Source organism: Gastrolobium bilobum, unplaced genomic scaffold (genome assembly GCF_033153095.1).
Source record: "Gastrolobium bilobum isolate Gb01-03AN ecotype WA unplaced genomic scaffold, APGP_CSIRO_Gbil_v1 utg58303, whole genome shotgun sequence".
NCBI lineage: Eukaryota > Viridiplantae > Streptophyta > Magnoliopsida > Fabales > Fabaceae > Gastrolobium > Gastrolobium bilobum.
In genome coordinates this window covers 39734-60193 of record NW_026899480.1, presented here as the reverse complement: position 1 = coordinate 60193, position 20460 = coordinate 39734, and the positions used below count along the sequence as shown (strand labels likewise).

General features: G+C 38.9%; 1 non-coding gene across 1 annotated transcript; it reads right to left on the bottom strand.

The window, feature by feature from the left end:
- Positions 1-277: 277 nt before the first annotated feature.
- LOC133290606 (small nucleolar RNA R71) lies at positions 278-384 on the bottom strand. Its single transcript, XR_009748693.1, has one exon. It is a non-coding gene; the product is annotated as a small nucleolar RNA R71 (small nucleolar RNA).
- Between the last annotated feature and the right edge of the window lie 20076 nt (positions 385-20460).

Genomic DNA, 20460 nt, shown 5'->3' with positions numbered 1-20460 from the left:
ATTGAAGCCTGCTTTGATACATTTGGTGTAGAAGGATCAGTTTGCTGGAACCAGTGCAGAGGACCCTTACTTGCACATAGAGAACTTTCTATTGTTGAGTGATACTGTGAAGATAAATGGTGTCACAAGAGATGCAATTCTGTTGAGACTATTCACTCATTCACTGACGGATAATGCAAGGAGATGGCTGCAATCATTGCCATAAGGAAGTATAACAACTTGGGATGATCTGCAAACCAAGTTCTTGCAGAGGTTTTTCTCAGCATCTAAGATGGCCAAGTTGAAGAATGAGATTACAAGCTTTAAGCAGAAAGAGTCAGAATCCATTTATGAGGCTTGGGATAGATTCAAGACTTTGTTGAGGAAATGTCCACAACATGGAATTGAGGCATGGCAACAAGCAGCAATCTTCCTGCAAGGAATGACCACTAACACTAGAACCTTGGTGCATGCCACTGCTGGGGGATCATTGACTACCAAGACCCCTCAATAAGCCTTGGATATCTTTGAGTCATTGGCATCTCAGGAATTTGATAATGCCCCAGTGGCTGACAGAAGGACAGGAGTCATCAGGTTGGATGGGTATGATGCTCTGTTGGCAAGGAATGATCAACTGATGCAGACACAGAGACAATAGCAGCAACAATTGGATACCCTTATTAAGCAACTCTCTTCACAAAAGGTAGCTTCTGTGGAAACAAAAAGTGTATGTGCTATTTGTGGCAAATGCCATGTGACAGAGGAGTGTGATTATGGGGGATCACCAGAACAAGCAGAGGTGAATGGAGTGTGGTATGATCAGAATAATCAAAGGAACTACAACAATCAGGGAAGGAATGTTTATGTGCCACCATGGAAGAACAAGAATCAACACCCAGGATTCAGCTATAGTTCCAACCATCAATTGAACCCACCATTACATCCTCCACCACCACATATGAAGGAGCAGTCAAGTGATCCTACTGCATGGGAGAAAGCGTTTGCTCAGTTATCTAAGACAACTCAGGATTATATCCAGGGGTCTAATTCATTCAGGGAAGAGACAACTGCATTCATGCAGGAGACCAGAACTTCTTTCAGAAATCAGGAAGCATCAATCAGAAATTTGGAGACCCAGATTGGTCAATTATCAAGCCAGATATCAGAGAGACCACAAGGGAAATTTCCAAGTGATACACTAGTGAATCCTAAGGAGCACTGTAAAGCAATTATGACAAGAAGTGGGTTGGTACTTCAACCAGTGAAAAAGAATGTGGAAAATAAAAAGAATGAATGAAGAAGAGGTTGTGGTTGAAGATGTAGTCTCTGATGATGAAGTAGAGAAGATGAGAAATGAGAAAAGTGAGAAGGAAGTAGTTGTTAGAGATGTTATAGTTGGAATTGATAAAGAAGAGGAAGGGAAGGACAATAAGAATGAAGGAGAAGTAGAAGTTGGTAAAAATGCTTCCCCACAAAAGATGATGAAGTGGGAAAAGAAGAAGATGGCTGACAAGAAAGAACAGCCAGTTATTTATCTCCCTATGCTAAAGTTCCCTACCCTCAGAGGTTGAAGCAAGAGATTCAGAAACAGCACTATGCAAGATTTTTGGATATCTTCAAAAATTTACAAATTAACATACCATTTTCTGAAGCACTGGAAAATATGCCTCACTATGCAAAGTTCATAAAGGATCTTCTTACTAAGAAGAGGAAATTAACTGATGGTGAGACAGTGGCCCTAACAGCAGAGTGTAGTGCCCTAATCCAGAAGAAGCTTCCAACAAAAATGAAAGATCTTGGAAGCTTCAGTATCTCTATTGCTATAGGAGATGTGGAGGTGGGAAAGGCATTGTGCGATTTGGGAGCCAGTATAAATTTGATGTCGTTGACAATATGTAGAGCTTTGGGAATCAACACTTTGAAGGAGACCAATCTTATTCTGCATCTTGCAGATAGATCTATCAAGAGGCCTGAAGGTGTGGTTGAAGATGTCTTGGTCAAGGTAGACAAGTTTATTTTTCCGGTGGATTTTGTGATTCTTGACATGGAGGAAGAGGATACAGAAAGTCCTCTATTGTTAGGAAGACCCTTTTTAGCAACTGCAAGATCTTTGATAGATGTTGAACAAGGAAAGTTGTTGCTAAGGGTGGATGAGGAAATAGTCACAATTGATGTATTTGAAACCATCAAGCACCCTGTTGATGTGGAGGATTGTTTTAGATTAGATGTGATACAGGAGGTTGTGGAAGAAGTGAATAAAGAAGAAGAATTCCCAGTTGAGGAAAAAAGATCAGAAGAAGAGACAGGTACAGAAGATTACCAAGAAGAGCCAGAAGTGGAAGAGCTTGAGAAGAAGATTGATGACATTCCAAAAGGAGCACCTAAGGTAGAACTTAAAGAATTACCTTCACATTTGAAGTATGTGTTCCTTGGGGATGATCAAACATATCCAGTAATCATTAATGCAATGTTGTCTGATGAGGAAGAAGGGAAGTTGATTAAGGTACTCAAGAAGAATAAAATGGCTATTGGATGGCAGTTTTCAGATCTTAAGGGTATTAATCCTTCCTTTTGAACCCACAAAATATTGATGGAGGAAGAGGTCAAACCAGTAAGGCAACCACAGAGGAGACTCAACCCCACTATGAAGGAAGTAGTGAGGAAGGAGGTGGTGAAGTTGCTTGATGCTGGGATGATTTACCCCATTTCAGACAGTGCTTGGGTAAGTCTTGTGCAGACCGTGCCCAAGAAAGGGGGGATGACTGTGGTGAAAAATGAGAATAATGAGTTGATTCTCACAAGGACAATCACTGGCTGGAGAATGTGCATTGATCACCGGAGGCCGAATAAGGCAACCAGGAAGGATCATTTCCCACTTCCTTTCTTGGATCAGATGCTAGAGAGGTTGGCAGGACATGCTTTCTATTGTTTCTTGGATGGTTATTCAGGGTACAATCAGATAGTTGTGGCACCAGAGGATCAGGAGAAGACTGCTTTTACATGTCCATATGGAATATTCGCATACCGGAGGATGCCTTTCGGTTTATGCAATGCTCCTACCACTTTTCAAAGGTGCATGTTTTCCATTTTTTCTGATATGATAGAAGAATGCATAGAAATTTTTATGGATGATTTTTCTGTATTTGGTTCTGATTTTGATGTATGTCTAGGGAATTTAGATTCTGTATTGAAAAGATGTCAAGACTGATATTTGGTTTTGAACTGGGAGAAGTGTCACTTTATGGTGACAGAAGGTATAGTTCTTGGACACAAGGTGTCTAGGAATGGAATTGAGGTGGACAGGGCAAAAATTTTTGTGACAGAGAAACTTCCTCCACCTGTTAATGTTAAGGGTGTGAGGAGTTTTCTTGGTCAAGCAGGATTTTATAGGCGGTTCATAAAAGATTTTTCAAAAATTGCCAAGCCCTTATGCAAGTTATTGGTCAAGGACCAAGAGTTCCTGTTTGATGATGAATGTCTGCATGCATTTCATGTTTTAAAAGAAAAGTTGACCACTGCACCTATCATGATGGCACCTGATTTTTCATTACCATTTGAATTAATGTGTGATGCCAGTGACTATGCTGTAGGAGTGGTACTAGGCCAAAGAGTGAATAAATTGTTGCATGTCATTTACTATGCCAGTAAGATCTTAAATGATGCACAAAAGAATTATGCTACTACAGAAAAAGAATTACTGGCTATTGTGTATGCATTTGACAAATTCAGGCCATATCTGTTAGGATCAAAAGTTATTGTTTACACTGACCATGCAGCTTTAAAGTATTTGTTAAGCAAGCAGGATGCTAAACCCAAGTTGCTCCGCTGGCTGTTACTGTTGCAAGAGTTTGAGGTAGAGATCAAGGACAAAAAGGGAGTTGAAAATTTGGTGGCTGATCACTTATCCAGGATTACAGAAAAAGAGTTTCAAGAAGGACCGGAAGTAGTGATCAGAGAAGAGTTTCCTGATGAACATGTTTTGGCAATATGTGCTGTCACAGAGATGGTTAGGGATAAAGTCTTCTCTATCAGTACCCCACCATGGTTTGCTGATTTCGCCAACTATAAAGCTGCTGGATTGATGCCTAAGGATTTCACATGGCAACAGAGGAAGAAATTTCTGCATGATGTTAAGAGATACATTTGGGATGAGCCATATCTTTTCTATAGATGTTCAGATAGTGTGATCCAACGGTGTATTCCAGAGGAAGAACAAAATGATGTGTTGTGGCATTGTCATGGTTCTGCATATGGTGGACATTTTGCAGGTGAGAGAACTGCAGCAAAAGTATTGTTGAGTTGCTTCTATTGGCCCACTTTATACAAAGATGCAAAGAAGTTTGTGGAGGCATGTGACAACTGTCAGAGAACTGAGAATATTTCTAGGCGACATGAAATGCTGTTGAACAATATCCAGGAAGTGGAGATCTTTGATGTTTGGGGTATGGATTTTATGGGACCTTTCCCTTCTTCCTACTCTAACAAGTACATATTGGTGGCAGTTGATTATGTGTCCAAATGGGTTGAGGCCATAGCTACACCAACCAATGATTCCAGGGTGGTGATTGCTTTTCTGAGAAAGAATATATTTTCAAGATTTGGAATCCCTAGAGCTATCATTAGTGATGGGGGCACTCATTTTGATAATAGGATGGTGGAGTATGCCTTGGCTAAGTATGGAGTGAGGCACAAAATAAGCACTCCATACCACCCACAGACTTGTGGTCTGGTTAAGATTTCCAACAGGGAATTGAAGAGAATATTGGAGAAGACTGTTGGGAATGCTAGGACCCAGTGGTCCAAGAAACTTGATGACACTTTATGGGCGTATAGGACCGCTTTCAAAACTCCTATTGGGATGTCTCCATTTCAGTTGCTGTTTGGAAAAGCATGCCATTTGCCAGTTGGATTGGAGCACATGGCTTTGTGGGCTGTGAGATATCTGAATTTTGATTCAAAAGCAGCAGGACAGAAAAGATTATTACAACTGGATGAATTGGATGAGTTCCGTTTGTCTGCTTATGAAAGTGCCAGTTTGTATAAGGAAAAGACAAAGCTATGGCATGATAGGAAGATCACACCTAGAGATTTCAAGGTGGAGGATCAAGTACTTCTGTTCAATTCTAGGTTGAAGCTGTTTCCAGGGAAGTTAAAGTCTAGATGGTCTGGACCGTTTGTGGTAAAAGACATGAAACCATATGGGGCTGTAGAAATCAGTTCTTTGGATTCAGACATAAGTTTTACAGTCAATGGTCAACGATTGAAGTTATATGTTGGAAGTGTTGTGGATAGGCAACTACTGACAGTTGCTCTATTAGAGGTAAAATAGATCATACCTGTCAGGCTCGTGACGTTAAACAAGCGCTGAGTGGGAGGCAACCCACTGTACTAGGTATGTAATTACATGTTCATACCATATCCATAAGATGAAAAAGTAAAGGGGAAATTTTTTTTTTGAAAAATCAAAAAGAAATTTTTGCTATGTGCTGGGCGCTAAAACGTTAACTCTGACCATTTTAGCGTCCTTAGAGTTCCATCATTATGAAACTCTCTGGTTGTGCGCGCTAAGACGTTCCTTATGAGCGTTTTAACGTTCACCAACAACACCAATACAGGCACTCTGGCCAACTGCGCTAAAGCGCTGATTCAGACCGTTTTAGCGTTGTGCTGCACAAAGTGTGCATTTTTCTCTGGACAAGGACGCTAAAGCGCTGGTAAGCCAACGTTTTAGCGCCCTGTCACTAATTCGACATAACACGGTTTCTCCTCTCTCTTTTTTCTTTTACATTCTTTCTCTTCTCTTTTCCACAACACGGTCTCTCCTCTCACATTTGTATCATCATTCTCCGTAGTTTCCTCCACATCCTCTCATCAACATCACGGTATGTCTCTCATCTCTTTTCTCTCCATCACATATCATATCTGAATCATAGAAATTATTGGGGCATTTTCTAGGGCATTTCACATGTTGGTTTCCTGTATTATTCTTAGGATTACATGTTGATATTAGTTTTATTTGTATTATTCTACTGATCTATTGCTTTTGTCTGATATTTTGTGGATGAGACAACAAACCCAGCGTATGTTGGTTCCAAATTGTTGTTACACAACATACCCAGCGCACACACACACAAGGTGTTCGTGGAAATGCCTGACCCAAAAATTGGCCTGGCGCTAAAACTTTTGGTTTCAACGTTTTAGCGCCCGTCCAGTGTTTACACACGTTTAAGGCCTGGACGCTAAAACGCTCAGTGTGACCGTTTTAGCGCCCAGGCCCTGTTTCATACAAAATTGAGGGTCCACATTATGGCATTGCGGGGTTGTAATTCATACATATTTTGATCCAAATTCCCCACTACAAGAGTTCTAAATCTGGGAATTGTGGAATTGGATTCATGATATGTAATTATTTGACATTTGGACTGATTTTCTCTTGTTGTGTAGGCACAATGTCTTCTCCTTCTCAACCAGCTCCCTCTACACAGGGGAAGAAGAGATATAAGAAGCGAGCCCGAGTGAATCAAGGAGGAGATATTGAGGCTGAGCCTACCCCACAATTTGATGCTCACTTTTGGAAGAGTGAGGAACATGAGAAACGTTATACTGACAAGACTTCCAAGAGGCCATTTGTGAGAGAAAGAAAATTCGTTCTAGAAAAGGATGAATATCCTCAGTTTCAGTCTCAGCTGAAGACCAGGGATTGGGCAACTTTTGGAAAAATATTGGGTGATAGCAGCCCTAACATAGCAAGGGAATTCTTTGCTAATGCGTTTAATGGAGATCAAGGAGGCAAGAGGACCTTCACTAGCTGGGTGAGGGGAAAGAAAGTGAAGTACGATGCTCACACCATCCAAAAGCTTCTGAAGATAAGGTTTTGTGACTATATCAATAATGCCAGTTGTGAGTTCGGGAAGAACTGGCAGAATATTGAAATTCCACCAAGGAGAAGTGACCCAGACTTTGAAACCTGGACCAAGATGGGGGCATCTGAGCCTATTTTGCAGACTATAGCCAAACCTGGTGAAACTTGGGAGTTAACCAAGGATAAGGTTGCTCCTCAGTTGCTTTGGTTGAGGCATTTAAATGGTGAGGCTAGAGTCTGGTTTCACTTTGTATCTCAAATGTCATGCCCTCTTCCAACCAGGCAGAGGTCATCCTGAGAGAGCTGTCCTGATTCACACTATCATGACCAAGGCGAAGGTGGAACTTTCTATTCTTCTTTATGACAACATTTATGATATGGCTCACTCTGACAGTGACTCTGCTGCTTTGGGTCACTGTTCCTTGATTCAGCTGCTTTGTCAGAAAGCTGGTGTAGATGTTACTGATAATGGGGCACCAACTAAATTACACCCTACAATTGATGCCGCAATGATAACAAAGCAATTGAAGATAGGAGGAGGGGAGGCCACAGGATTGACCCCTGGTAGGAAGTCAACAGCTGAGAGTGATGATGAGTTAGAAGAAAGGCTACGGTCAGGGGAGCAATGGACGGTGAATACTGACTTCCGTATGAGACATTTGCGCAGGCGCCTCCGGTTTATGCAGTCCAGCCAGCACTCATTTCAGACATATATGGTGACGATGATGAAATCTATATGTGAGGCTCATGGCTTAGATGTTATTGATTACCAGCCTGCTGTATACCCTCATTCTGATGAGGAGGAAGCCTTTGAGGCAATGTCCCGGACTCACTATGCTGATCATGTGGATGGAGTTGCGCCTGCTGATGGTGCTACATCTTCCCATGCTGCACACACTTCAGAGAGACAGCCTGGTGTTGATGCCACTACCACAGAGACCACTGCTGCTGCTGCTGATACTGGTGCTATGGATGAGGACAGGGGTATTGATCCTGAGTACAACCCCTTGCCTACTGCTGATCCAGGCTCATATTTGGTGTTTAGTGATGATGAAGAGTCTACTGACTAGACACCTCATTTTGGTTTTACACATTTTCTGTTTTTATGGTTTTATTTTGGATACTTTTAGTTACCTTTGGTATTATTTTTAATTTTGTACATTTGTTAGTACATTGAGATTCTCTGTTTGAATGATGCACTTTTGAAATAGTACTGATGCTATTTGTTGATATGTGAATGTGTTTCAGAACTTGTCAACTGCTTTTTAGATTTAAATTAGTTGCTGGGGACAGCAACGTTTAAATTTGGGAATTGGGTGTGAATGAATGACATGATTATGGTGGTATCACACAGTTGATGATGACACACAGTTGATGAGCCACAAACAGGGAAACATCTCAATCCTTTCTTTTAAATTCTTGTGAATGTAGTTTTAGGTAGTTTAGGTAGTGTTGTATATGTACAAAGGTTGGATTTAGAGTTGAGATGATGTGAATTTTATGAGGATAGGATGATCAAAGTTTTACATGATTGATCAAAAATTTTTGATGCAATTTGAAATCCTTGCATGTGTGCTAAATGATATGTTTGCATGACTCATGCTATGTGAGGAGTAGAGAGATCAGTTTGATGTATATAGAGGAATTCAAGCATGCACTCTGAACTGTGAGACATAGAGCCTATACAGAAATTTTTTTGTTCAGAGAGCACTTCACTGTATGAGTAACTCTAGAACTTGCCCTGTTTCTAACTTGAAATAGTTCATGGTTTGTAAAGTAGAGTTTATAGAGGCATTTTTCTTTTGAACCGAATTTTCCTATTGCGTGGAAGCCTTAAGCCAAACTTTTTGTGATAAAACTAAGAGCCCTGCACTTATTCCAGATCCTAAATTTTCAGATTATGTGTTCAGATAAGGGGTAAGGAGGAAAGCTCTGTTGGAGAAAGGTGTTTCTGCAATGAATAAAAATATTAAGTGTTAAGTGTTGGAAATTTGGAGAAAAAGAAGAATGAAAAAGAAAAAAAGAAGTAAAGGCACAAAGTGCTTGGTTTGGAAAAGGAAAAGAAAAAGGAAATGAGGAAAAAAGGAAATCAAAACAACACAAAGTGTTGAAAGTTGGAAGAAAAGGAGGAAGGAAGTTCAAGAAAAAGAAAAGTTGTAAAAAAGGTGGTGAAAAGAGTAAATGAAAAGGAAGAAGAGAATGAGAAGGATTAAGGAGTACATAGAAAAATTCAATAGTGATCCCCCTCTTATCTGAATCTGATTCATCTATCTAACCTTCTGCAACATCAAATCCTACCTTTAGCCAACTACGTGCAAAGCCATTTTTCCTTCTTCTATACAGAATCCTATCCCTAGTCAAGTCAAACCACCAAAGCCTCTTTTGTTCTGCTTATGAATCACTGTCACTATGGAAAGTGAGAAGATGGGCAAGCTTATAGTAGTTTGAGTGCAGTGGAGATTGAGTGATGAGTACACCCTTAGACACTAGAGTGCAAGAGAGTTTATTCTCACAATTTTTGAGAAGTTCCAAGTGAGGGGGTGTTTTGTGTTGAAGGTCTCTGCATTTTATCTTACTGATCTGTTGAAAGTCATTGTGATGAGGTTAAGCAAGTCATAGTAAAAGATAGATTGCTGGGTTGTTAGATTGTATCTTGGAAAGTTGATCTGTCATATTTCAATCCAACCTCATCAATTTCATGTGTAAAGAATCTCAAGTCTTTCTCTGTCTTTAAAGTTGATCTGGGAATTGTGATGAACCCTTAGTTCATCATGGTTTTTAGCAGGAATTAGGATCAAATTGTGTGATTAAAAGATGAAAAAACAAGGTTAATGTCCTAAGATGTCCTCAATTACAAGTTCAAGAGCTTTATTGGAAATTTGTATGATTCTTGTAGGAAAATCAAGCTTGAAAGGCAACTGGAGAAGGAAGAAGATTCTGGAGCTCAAGAGGAGAAAAATTGCCTAAGTGTTGAGCGCTAAAACGTCCACACTGAGCGTTTTAGCGCCCTGCTACAGGAAGAGGCCAAAACTTGCTGGTGATGAGCGCTAAAACGCCCACACAGAGCGTTTTAGCGCGATACTGCACTTAGAAGATGGAAAATTGCTGGTCTTGGGCGCTAAAACGGCCTGCAATAAGCGTTTTAGTGCCTTGAAGTGGAAAAAGGATTCTGGTCTTCACCGCTAAAACGTCCAAATCAAGAGTTTTAGCGTTGGAGTCAGTTAAAGTCAGTTGAGCATTCACCAAGTTTGGACGCTAAAACGGTCATTCCTTAACGTTTTAGCGTTGGAATCAGTTAAAAGCAGTTGAGCATACGTAAAGCATGGACGCTAAAACGGTCACTTATGGACGTTTTAGCGCCCACATCAGTTTTCTGTTTTTAATTGTAACACTATATAAGACAAAGGCTTGACACTTAAGAAAAGGGGTATCTGAGGGATCTGAACTTTCTCTCTCTCTTAAACTTCAGTCTGACTTCTCTCTAAATTCTCTTAGTGTTTAGTTTTTGTATTAGGATTTCTTTGTAATAGTTTGGAGATTGAAGACTTTCAACATGGAAATGAAGTTTGCTTCTTCTTCTCTTATCTATTCCTTAGTTATGTCTGAGTAGAGTCTTTGTAGTCTGAATGCAATAGAACTCCATGATAATATTATGTTGATTTGATTAAGATGATGAAGTATTTTTCATGTGTTGATTTGAGATTTCTGATTTAATTATTTCTATCAAGGAAGTAGTATAGAACATGGATGTTTATATGACTTCTGTATTTGATAATCTCAACATCAGAATTCTAGTACTCAAGGGATTGATGCTAGAGTTCTGATGTAATCTTAAGACTTTAGTATTTCATGCATGTATTAAGAAAGAGATCACCAAGGGATTGGAGTTTATGATTAATGTATCTATCAGGGTAGTAAGGGATTACATCTTGATGATAAGTAAAAGGTTGATTAACATCACATGGAAAGGAATTCATCATATGATCAGTTTTTACATGGGTTATTATGGAGGAAAGTTGTTTTATGACTACTTGTTTTATTAATTCCTAAACCATATATTTACTTTGTGTCAAATTACTTACAATCAATTTTCTGGTGACAAATTATTCATGATTTTTACAAACTCTTATCTGCTTCAAATTAGTTTTCTATGGTTTATTGGTGTTTGAACACAATTCCTCGTGAGAACGATCTTTACTCATCATTTTATTACTTGTACGACTAGTGCACTTGCTAAATGTCCAACATATATCTTGTTTGCCTGAAATATGGAGACTTGTAGGTATACTCTTGGGCATGCCCTAAGGACTCATGGCTCGTGTAACAAGCTAAAGGAATTCGTCAATCTCTGTGAGAGATTAGGTTATCCGTAGACCGGTGAAATCGGGATGACATTTACGGGACTCGGGAATCTATGCATAGTAAATGAGTCATGAGATGGCCCGCTCTTTAGAGTCCGTAAATGAAGATTCCCTGTTTCGGCAAAAGCTAACCCTAGACCGTAGGGGTTGATACGTTTTCCTTGACCTAGGTCAATGGGATGGATAATCGAGATGAAAGGACAATTCACACGGTAACCAAATAGGTATAACAGTATTTACAAAAAAAAAAAAAATAGGTATAACAGGTTGATCATTCGATGAACTCAACTAGCCCTGGGACAACAAAGCATTGCTAGTGCTCTGTGTTGTCATTAGATGGATTGGGCCTAATGGGCCCAAGCCCATTTGTGTCAGTGGCTATGTTGGGCCTGATGGGTCGCACACAAACACCTTAAGTTGTTTCGAATTCTAGCATATGTGTTTTGGACCCAATAAGGCATAACGGGCATAAGTTGGAAAAGCCCACATATTGGGCCAAGAGAGAGTAAGTGGCATCATGGGTAAGTTGGACTTGATCCATGATGTAACCTAATTAATTTAAATGTTAAATTAATAAAATTAATTTGAATTCTAAATTTTGAATTTTGAATTTAAATAAAATTAATTTAAATTCTAATTTTGAATTTCGAATCTGAAATTAGAATTTAAATATAGTCATTAAATTAAATTTATTGAAGATGGAGAAAATAAAGGAAACCAATCAATTAGATTGATTGGAAACAAAACAATTGAATTGATTGACCAAAATTAAGGAAACCAATTAATTAAATTAATTGGCTGAAATTGAGGAAACAAATCAATTGGATTGATTGACCAAAATTAAAGGAAACCAATTAATTAGATTAATTGGCTGAAATTTGGGAAACCAATCAATTGGATTGATTGGATAAAATTAAGGAAACAAATTAATTAAATTAATTGGCTGAAATTGGGGAAACCAATCAATTGGATTGATTGGATAAAATTAAAAAAATTACCCAATAAGATTGGGATTTGATGAGGGCGCTGATTTGACCGAGTCTTGGGTTAATGAGTCACCACATCTATATATAGCCTCTCTTCTTCCTTAGTTTAGTATCTCTTCTTCTTCTCTAATTTTTTCCACTGAAACCTTAGCCAACACTCACATCAGTGTGGCGGCTATCTCTTTCTTGGAATAACCAAAGACACTACCCAATCTCTATTCTTCTATTGAGTCTAGAAACCTCCGTTGAAATAGATTGGGCATTCGAAGAAGTGTTCTTCTCTTACAAGACAACAAGGTGGTGTGGATTTCCATCGGAGGACTTGTGTTCTTCAAGTCTGAAGAATTGATCAAGAACGCATTGAATAATAATCCGAATAAAGGTATCTACTTTAAACCCTAACATGTCTATTGCATGATTCATAGGTTAAACATGATTGAGGGTGGGCAAAGGTTGCTTCTTCCGCATAATTTTTTTTTAATTTTTCCCTCTTTTATGTTCATGGCCTACAAAAGGCGACTTTCAGATTATTCAAGACACACTTGGGTAGTCTTGATGAACAACAAAGGGGAAACCAGAAAAAATCTGACTCATTTCATAGCCTACATTAAGAATCATTTATGTACTTCTCTCAAGACTATTCGTACAGATAATGGACCAAAATGTTTCATGACAGAATTATTTGCCAAAGAAGGAATATCCCATTAAAGAAGCTGTGTGGAAACTCCACAACAGAATGGGACTGTTGAAAGAAAGCATCAACACATCTTGAATGTTGCTAGATCATTATTTTTTCAAGCAGAGATACCATCAACGATGTGGTGCTTTTCTGTGACACAAGCAATCCATATCATAAATAGAACTTCCACCATAGTTCTCAACAAGAAATCACCCTATGAAGTTCTGTACAACAAACCACCAACCTTCCTCCACCTTCGTGTTTTTGGGTGTTTAGTGATGGGTCGAAAAATCGTTCCCATTTAAGCCCATTTTGATGGCAAAATACCATTCGTTCCCTCCACTGATGAGCAACTTTAGCATTAAAAGCACGTGTTTAATATCTTTTTGACAAAAACACAGTGGGGAACGGAAAGTGACGTAAGCCCTTGGAAAATATATAAAAAGGGGAACAGATTGAGAACATTAAATACACCTGCTTCACTCACGCAATCTCTCTGACCACTTTTCAGGAAACGTTGAAAAGAAGTTTCCATAAAGCAGAAGCGGTGCAGCTATTCAGCAAAGGAAAACGTGGGCAGCAGAGAATAAAGGATTCCTATTGGCCAAAGAGGAAAGTAAGGTGTGGGTATGGTCAGAAGGAAAGACAAATCTCAAACAACTACTGTTCCATCCAGCCACTTTGCACCCTTCGAAGCGCAGTACACACCGCCCCTTCTAAGCAGACAAGAGAACAAATCCAAGAGAATTACAAATTTGCCATCAACTCTTCTCCTATAAATAGGACGTCCCAGCACAAAGACATCCATCGAATTCCTTATGAAGAGATCACCTAGGATCGGATTCCTTAAGAAGGGATTTCAGACTGCTTAACCAGAGGGGGGAGGTAGTCTTGTGGAAACAAGGCTGCTGGTTGCCTTATGAATAAGGGACCACCTCGTTCATTCAAAGGTCCTGTACCCAGTACCTGTTGGAGTCAAGGGAGCCATAAGAATATGGAAACTTGTGAGCCATCTAGTCCATGAGCTGAGGAATCAGAGTTGGCAGAGAAGAGACTAGAACAGATGCAAGAGTGTTGAGTCTTGAGTAGAGAAAATAATTGTTTATGATTGGAGCAGTGGATCCGTTCCTTCTGTCATTATTGTTTTAACCATCCACCATGTTGTCGCTTGCTATTGTTATTACTTTGTAGTTTTCTTTTCTTTATTTAATCTTGTATTTGCAAAACCCTTATGAATATTTATGTTCCTTCTCTAAACAAGAAGGAGAAAATACATAACGAAGCAATGAACTGTTTGCCATCAGATTGAACCTACTGTTCTTGAGGAACGTTGTCAAGACAATAGGGAATGTTTGACCAAATAGGTCAATTACTAACTTTTCTTTTCATTTTCATTCTTTGTAAAATAGTATAAGACATTAATTAGAGTTCTATCCTCGTGGGAACGATAATCTGGACACTAATACTCCCATTTATTACTTGATGCGTGCACTTGCGCACTTGGGTTGAAGCTAAGAGAGCCACTGTGTTTTCTCTTAATAAACTAGGAACGTTTTCATCATAATATATTTTTACCCAACAGCTTTGCAAACACCCAACATTTAGCATATGCTTGCACATTTTCTTCACAACGGACTAAGTTCTCATCCAGAACTCGTAAGTCTATTTTCTTAGGGTATCAAGAAGGTGTTAAAGGATACCTACTGTATGACCTACAATTTAGACAAATTTTTGTTTCAAGAAATGTAATTTTTCATGAGAACCATTTTCCTTTCAAAAATTCCAACCCTCCAGATCATGATGACCATCCAGAACCCACTAGTTTAACCAATCCTTCTCAAATATTTGACCTTAATTATGATATACTACCTAATGTCAGTCAACCTTTACCTATCAATGATATTACATATACAAATGACCAATCCATGGAGTTTTCTTCTTTAATTCCGTGAAGAAGATCATCACGTGTCCGTGCCCCTCCCAGATATCTTCAAGAATGTCACTATAGTCTCTCCACTGCTCAAGGAACTCCATCATTACCAGGTAACTCCTCTTCTGTTAATCATTGCAAATATCCCTTTTCCAATGTTCTTGATTACAATAAATACACTTATCCATATAAAGATTTCTATTTCAATATTGTGATCCAGTTTGAACCTAGAAGCTATTCCCAAGCTATCAAACACCCTGAATGGCAAAAGGCTATAACAGATGAACTCTCAACTTTAGCATTAAACAAAACATGGTCCATAGTTGACTTACCACCTGGAAAAGTACCCATCGGATGTAAATGGGTAAACAAAGTTAAGCTCAAATCAAATGGTGAAGTGGAACGATTTAAAGCACGACTTGTGGCAAAGGGTTTTACTCAATTAGAGGGTTTTGATTATTTCGACTCTTTTTCTCCAGTTGCTAAACTAACTTCCATACGTGCTCTTCTTGCAATGTCACTTTAGTGGCACTTTGTCCTTTAGTGAGACCCGGTGTAATTTTTACTGAACCATCGTCAAATTTTTACCCGAAAACTCCCAAGACTCTAACTTTAAGTACTTAACATTAATTTTGTCTAATTATCATGTCCATAACTTAAAAATTTGATTAATAGATCACAGATCTACTAACAGTTGTTTAATTGCACTGTAGTCTTTACCGATGTTCCTAACTGTACCCGAATTTCTTAATCTTTTTAAGTTTAACATTATTGGTCTAATTATGACTTGTTAGGCATATATTGGGCTTTCATTCCATTATTTCATCTTTTTCCCATTCCGAGATTCTACCGGTTGCTGCTATAACAGTACAAAATATCCAGTAAAAGTGACTTTTCAGAAATACCCCAATATGGGTATCAATCTTCACCATTTCATATACTAACCTCATTCATGATGTCTATATCATTAGATTAGATCTCTAACTCAGATTTGCTAGATTGAAGCTATTCTACAGACTGTTACTGCGTCAGCAGTCAAAAACAACAATTGAAAACTCAACTGTTTAGAATACCCTCAACATAGGTAGCTCTCTAACTTAAATTCATTGTACTGGAGCTGTTCTACAGTCTATTACTAAGTCAGAAGTCAAAAATAACAGATGAAAATTCACCTGACTGGAATACCCTCAATATGGGTATCCAAATTTTTAGAATTTCATTCTCATTCTATTTATGACCATAAGGTCCTCATCATAACCCTCTAATTTAAAAGTCATATAATTAAAGTTATTATATTCACCACACCTTTTAAAATGATTTTGTCCTCAAAATCGGATCATACCTGATATCAAAATCGGGATATCGTCGGAGAATATCATCCTCCCGCTCCCATGTGGCATCCTCAGGTGTCAATCCTTCCCATTGAATCTTGATCATGCGAATGACTCTATTTCGAAGTCGTTTCTCATCTCGAGCAAGAACCTTAGAAGGTCCAACAACGAACTTCAAATCCTTCTTAACCTCTGTGTTATCAGGTTGTACAATGTGTGAATCATCAGATATATATCTGCGGAGCTGAGTCACATGGAAAACGTCATGTGGATTCACCAAGTTGGGAGGTAGAGCAAGTTGATACGCTACCAGTCCCACCCCTTTTATTATCTGGTAGGGCCCAATGAACCGTGGACTCAATTTCCTCACTCCCAAGGCACGCCCAACACCTATAGTGGGTGATAATCGGATGAATACATGATCCCCTTCAGAAAACTCAAGGGGTCTGTGCTTGGCATCATAGTAACTCTTCTGACGGCTTTGGGCTTTCTTCAGCCTATCTTTGATCATCTCAATCTGCACTGTATTCTGTTGGACCAAGTCTGGTCCCATTAAATGTCTTTCTCCAATCTCCTTCCAACAAGTAGGCGCTCTACACCTACGATCATATAAGGCCTCATAAGGAGCCATGCCTAAACTAGCATGATAACTATTGTTGTAGGAGAACTCAACCAGTGGCAGATACTTGTCCCAAGCATTACCCTACTCTAGCACACATGCTCTCAGCATGTCTTCCAGTGTCTAAATGGTCTTCTCTGTCTGACCATCTGTCTGAGTGTGATATGCAGTACTCAATCTCAATTGAGTACCAAAGGCCTCATGTAACGCTTCCCAGAAGCGTGAAGTAAACTTCGGATCCCGATCACTAATTATGCTTTCGGGAATGCCATGAAGCCTTACAATCTCTCTGACATATAGTCTGGCTAGCTGCTCTGTGGAGAAAGTCGTCTTGACTGGAATAAAGTAGGCGAATTTAGTCAATCTATCACCCACAACCCATGTGGAATCAAATCCAGCCTGGTTTCTCGGTAATCTAACCACAAAGTCCATGGATATACTCGTCCATTTCCACTCCGGAATCTCTAATGGCTGTAACAAACTAGAAGGCTTCTGATGCTCAATTTTCACCTTATGACAAATAAGGCACTTATTCACAAACTAGGCTATGTCTTTCTTCATCCCAGACCACCAAAAATTCTGCTTCAAATCTTGGTACATCTTGGTTGCACCTGGGTGGATGATGTACTTACCCATATGGCCCTCTGTTAACACTTCTTCCACCATTTGCCCCTTCGGAACAATTAATCGATTTTTGTAGTATTTCACAGTAGAAGCATCGGTAAACACAAAGTCTTGCCCTTTCATCATTTGAATCCCTTCATCAAGCACTTAAGCCGCTTTAACTCGCTCCATTAATGAATTTTAGACTTCAACCGTAGTCATGAAATATGAAGTCTTAAATGGTGTAACGGAAATTCTCAAATCCCCGAACTCCTCAATCAGGTCATACTCTGTAATCATCATGCTAGCCACACTCGTGGTCTTTCTGCTCAAGGCATCAGCCACTGCATTCGCCTTTCTAGGGTGATACTGAAGATCAAACTCATAGTCCTTCAAAAATTCCATCATTCTCCTTTACCTCATATTAAGCTCTTTTTGATCAAACAATGTACTTCAAGCTTTTGTGGTCACTAAAAATTGTGAATGTAGCACCATACAAGAAGTGCTTCCATATTTTCAATGCAAAAACAATAGCCGCTAACTCAAGATCATGAGTAGGGTAGTTCTCTTCATGTGGTCTCAACTGTCTAGAAGCATAGGCCACTACCTTTCGCTCCTGCATCAACACGCACCCTAATCCATACTTGGATGCATCACAATAGATCTCAAATCTTTTTTCCGGATCAGGAAGAATCAAAACCGGTGCGGTAGTCAACTTATCTTTCAATTCTTGAAAACTCACATCACACCCAAGGGTCCATGCAAATGGCACCCCCTTTCGGGTCAACCTAGTCAAGGCTAAGGCAATTCTGGAGAATCCATTAATAAACCTCCTGCAGTATCCTGCTAAACCTAGAAAACTCCGGATCTCAGTAACACTCTTGGGTCTCTCTCAATCCAGCACAGTTTCAATTTTACTCGAATCAACGGCCACTCTTGCAGATGAAATGACGTGTCTAAGAAACCGGATCTCATGTAACCAAAATGGTTTGCATATAACTGATGCTCCCTCAAAATCTGTAAGACTATCTTCAAATGCTCTGCGTGCTCTTCTTTACTCTTGGAGCAGATCAGAATATCATCAATAAATACCACAATAAACTGATCTAAATGTGGTTTGAAGATTCGGTTCATATAATTCTTGAACACGACTGGGGCATTAGTAAGCCGTGTCATTCCTGACGGAGTCTCACGGACAACATAATGGATGTATTTCGGATACTGGGAACATGGGTCCCACACATACAGTTGACCTAATAATTATAATAATTTAAACCGACAGCTCGCAAGTCCCACACGGACTGCGACCCCTCTTGGGTCAATACAAACAATAAGGCTCCATGCCTAAATTAACTGAATGCATACATCAAGTCTATATTAATTCTAAAATATAAAAACGTCAATAAATAATCCATGGCTCTAAGGATACAATCATGAGCCTAAATAAATACATAATATAATCTCCATATAGAATAATTAAGCATGTTAACAAATCTGCATGCCATCATAAAGTCTAAACATAATATAAAATAATCAGCTGCATCATCAACTACTCCAATGCAGGGGCCTTGCCCCTAGAAGCATCATCACTACTCTAGGTACCTGAAATGATGTCACCAAACGGGGTGAGATAACAACATCAGCTCAAGGTTCATAGAGGATCCTCTAATCCCCTGAGCTCACTTCTTGTATAACAAGTCAGATATAAAGCATATAATACAAACATACAACATAAACATAGCATCATCATATCATCCTTGTGTAACCCCAGGGTCAAAGCCATAGACGGTTACACATGTGTGACTTCCAGGGTCAAGCCATAGACAGTCAACACAACTTCAGTATGAAATAGCTCCCAGAGTCAAGTCATGGGCAGCCTACATACCATGATCACTGGCCAGGATCCTCATAACATATATCATCAGTGCATCATCATAACATCAAGATCATATAACATCTATATGAATGTGAATGAATGCACATATACATTATACCATATACTTTCATACAATACAACCATAATGTCCACCATCATGGTGGGGCCACAAGAGAAAGGATACAACTAGAACTAGGAGCTTACCTCAGGGAGTTTAGCACAAGCTCACACTCCAATATAATATGTATGCTCCAACAAAATCCTCAAGTGCAAGGTTCTCTAGGCACACCTAGAGTAGGAACCATTCACATCATTAATTACATATTAATTAATCAAGTCATATCCACGACTTAATCATTTAATGATTCCACTTTTCATACTCATATGCCAATAATATGCCCATTACAAGTCTAGACCAATTATTACATAATTACGTATTTTAGTGCATTATTACAAGCAACCTCAATCTTCAATCACTCACATAACTTAGAATCAAATGCAAGGCTCACTTAGGTAACTTAGATTATTTTCAACTCATCCAAGCCATATATATAATTATTATAAGTTACTAAGGGTTCCCATAAGCCCACATAGCTTAAATATCACTTTTACAGTTTTACCAAAATTGTACATGCTTATGTTTTCTAGTCACTGAGCGCAACTCACTTTCTATAAAATTCTCATCTTTTTTTATGTTAATCTAGACTCAATTACCTTTCCAACAAGGTATTACATGCCTCATTTGGAGTTTTCTAGCTCCGATTATCATCATTTGAAGTTGGACAAGTAAAGTTGTTTGCCAACTCCGAACAGAGCCCTAAACATCCTTTACCATTTCTGCGATTCTGGAAAATATAATAAACCAATTGCTCTCATATATTTATGCAGATAACTATGAGCCTAATTTGAGTAAAAATAAGGGAGAAACAATTCATGGAAGTTGTAGCCATGTACAGCCCCTGCACATGGCCTCCTAGGGAAGTCTCCACTCAATCAAACCTACAAAATGCTATACTTCTTCAAATGGTACCAAATTTGTAAACCACATAGCTAACATCTCAAGCTTCAAAATGATATAAGGGACAGCCCTATATGAAATCTATGGATGGAGATATGCTCTCCCCAATTTAGCCTAAAAACTGGTTATTTAGCCCTAAACGTGTTTACTTAACAAATCTTAATTACTTTTGATTATAAATTATAATTCCCTTTAATTCTTGGATTTTTCTATTAT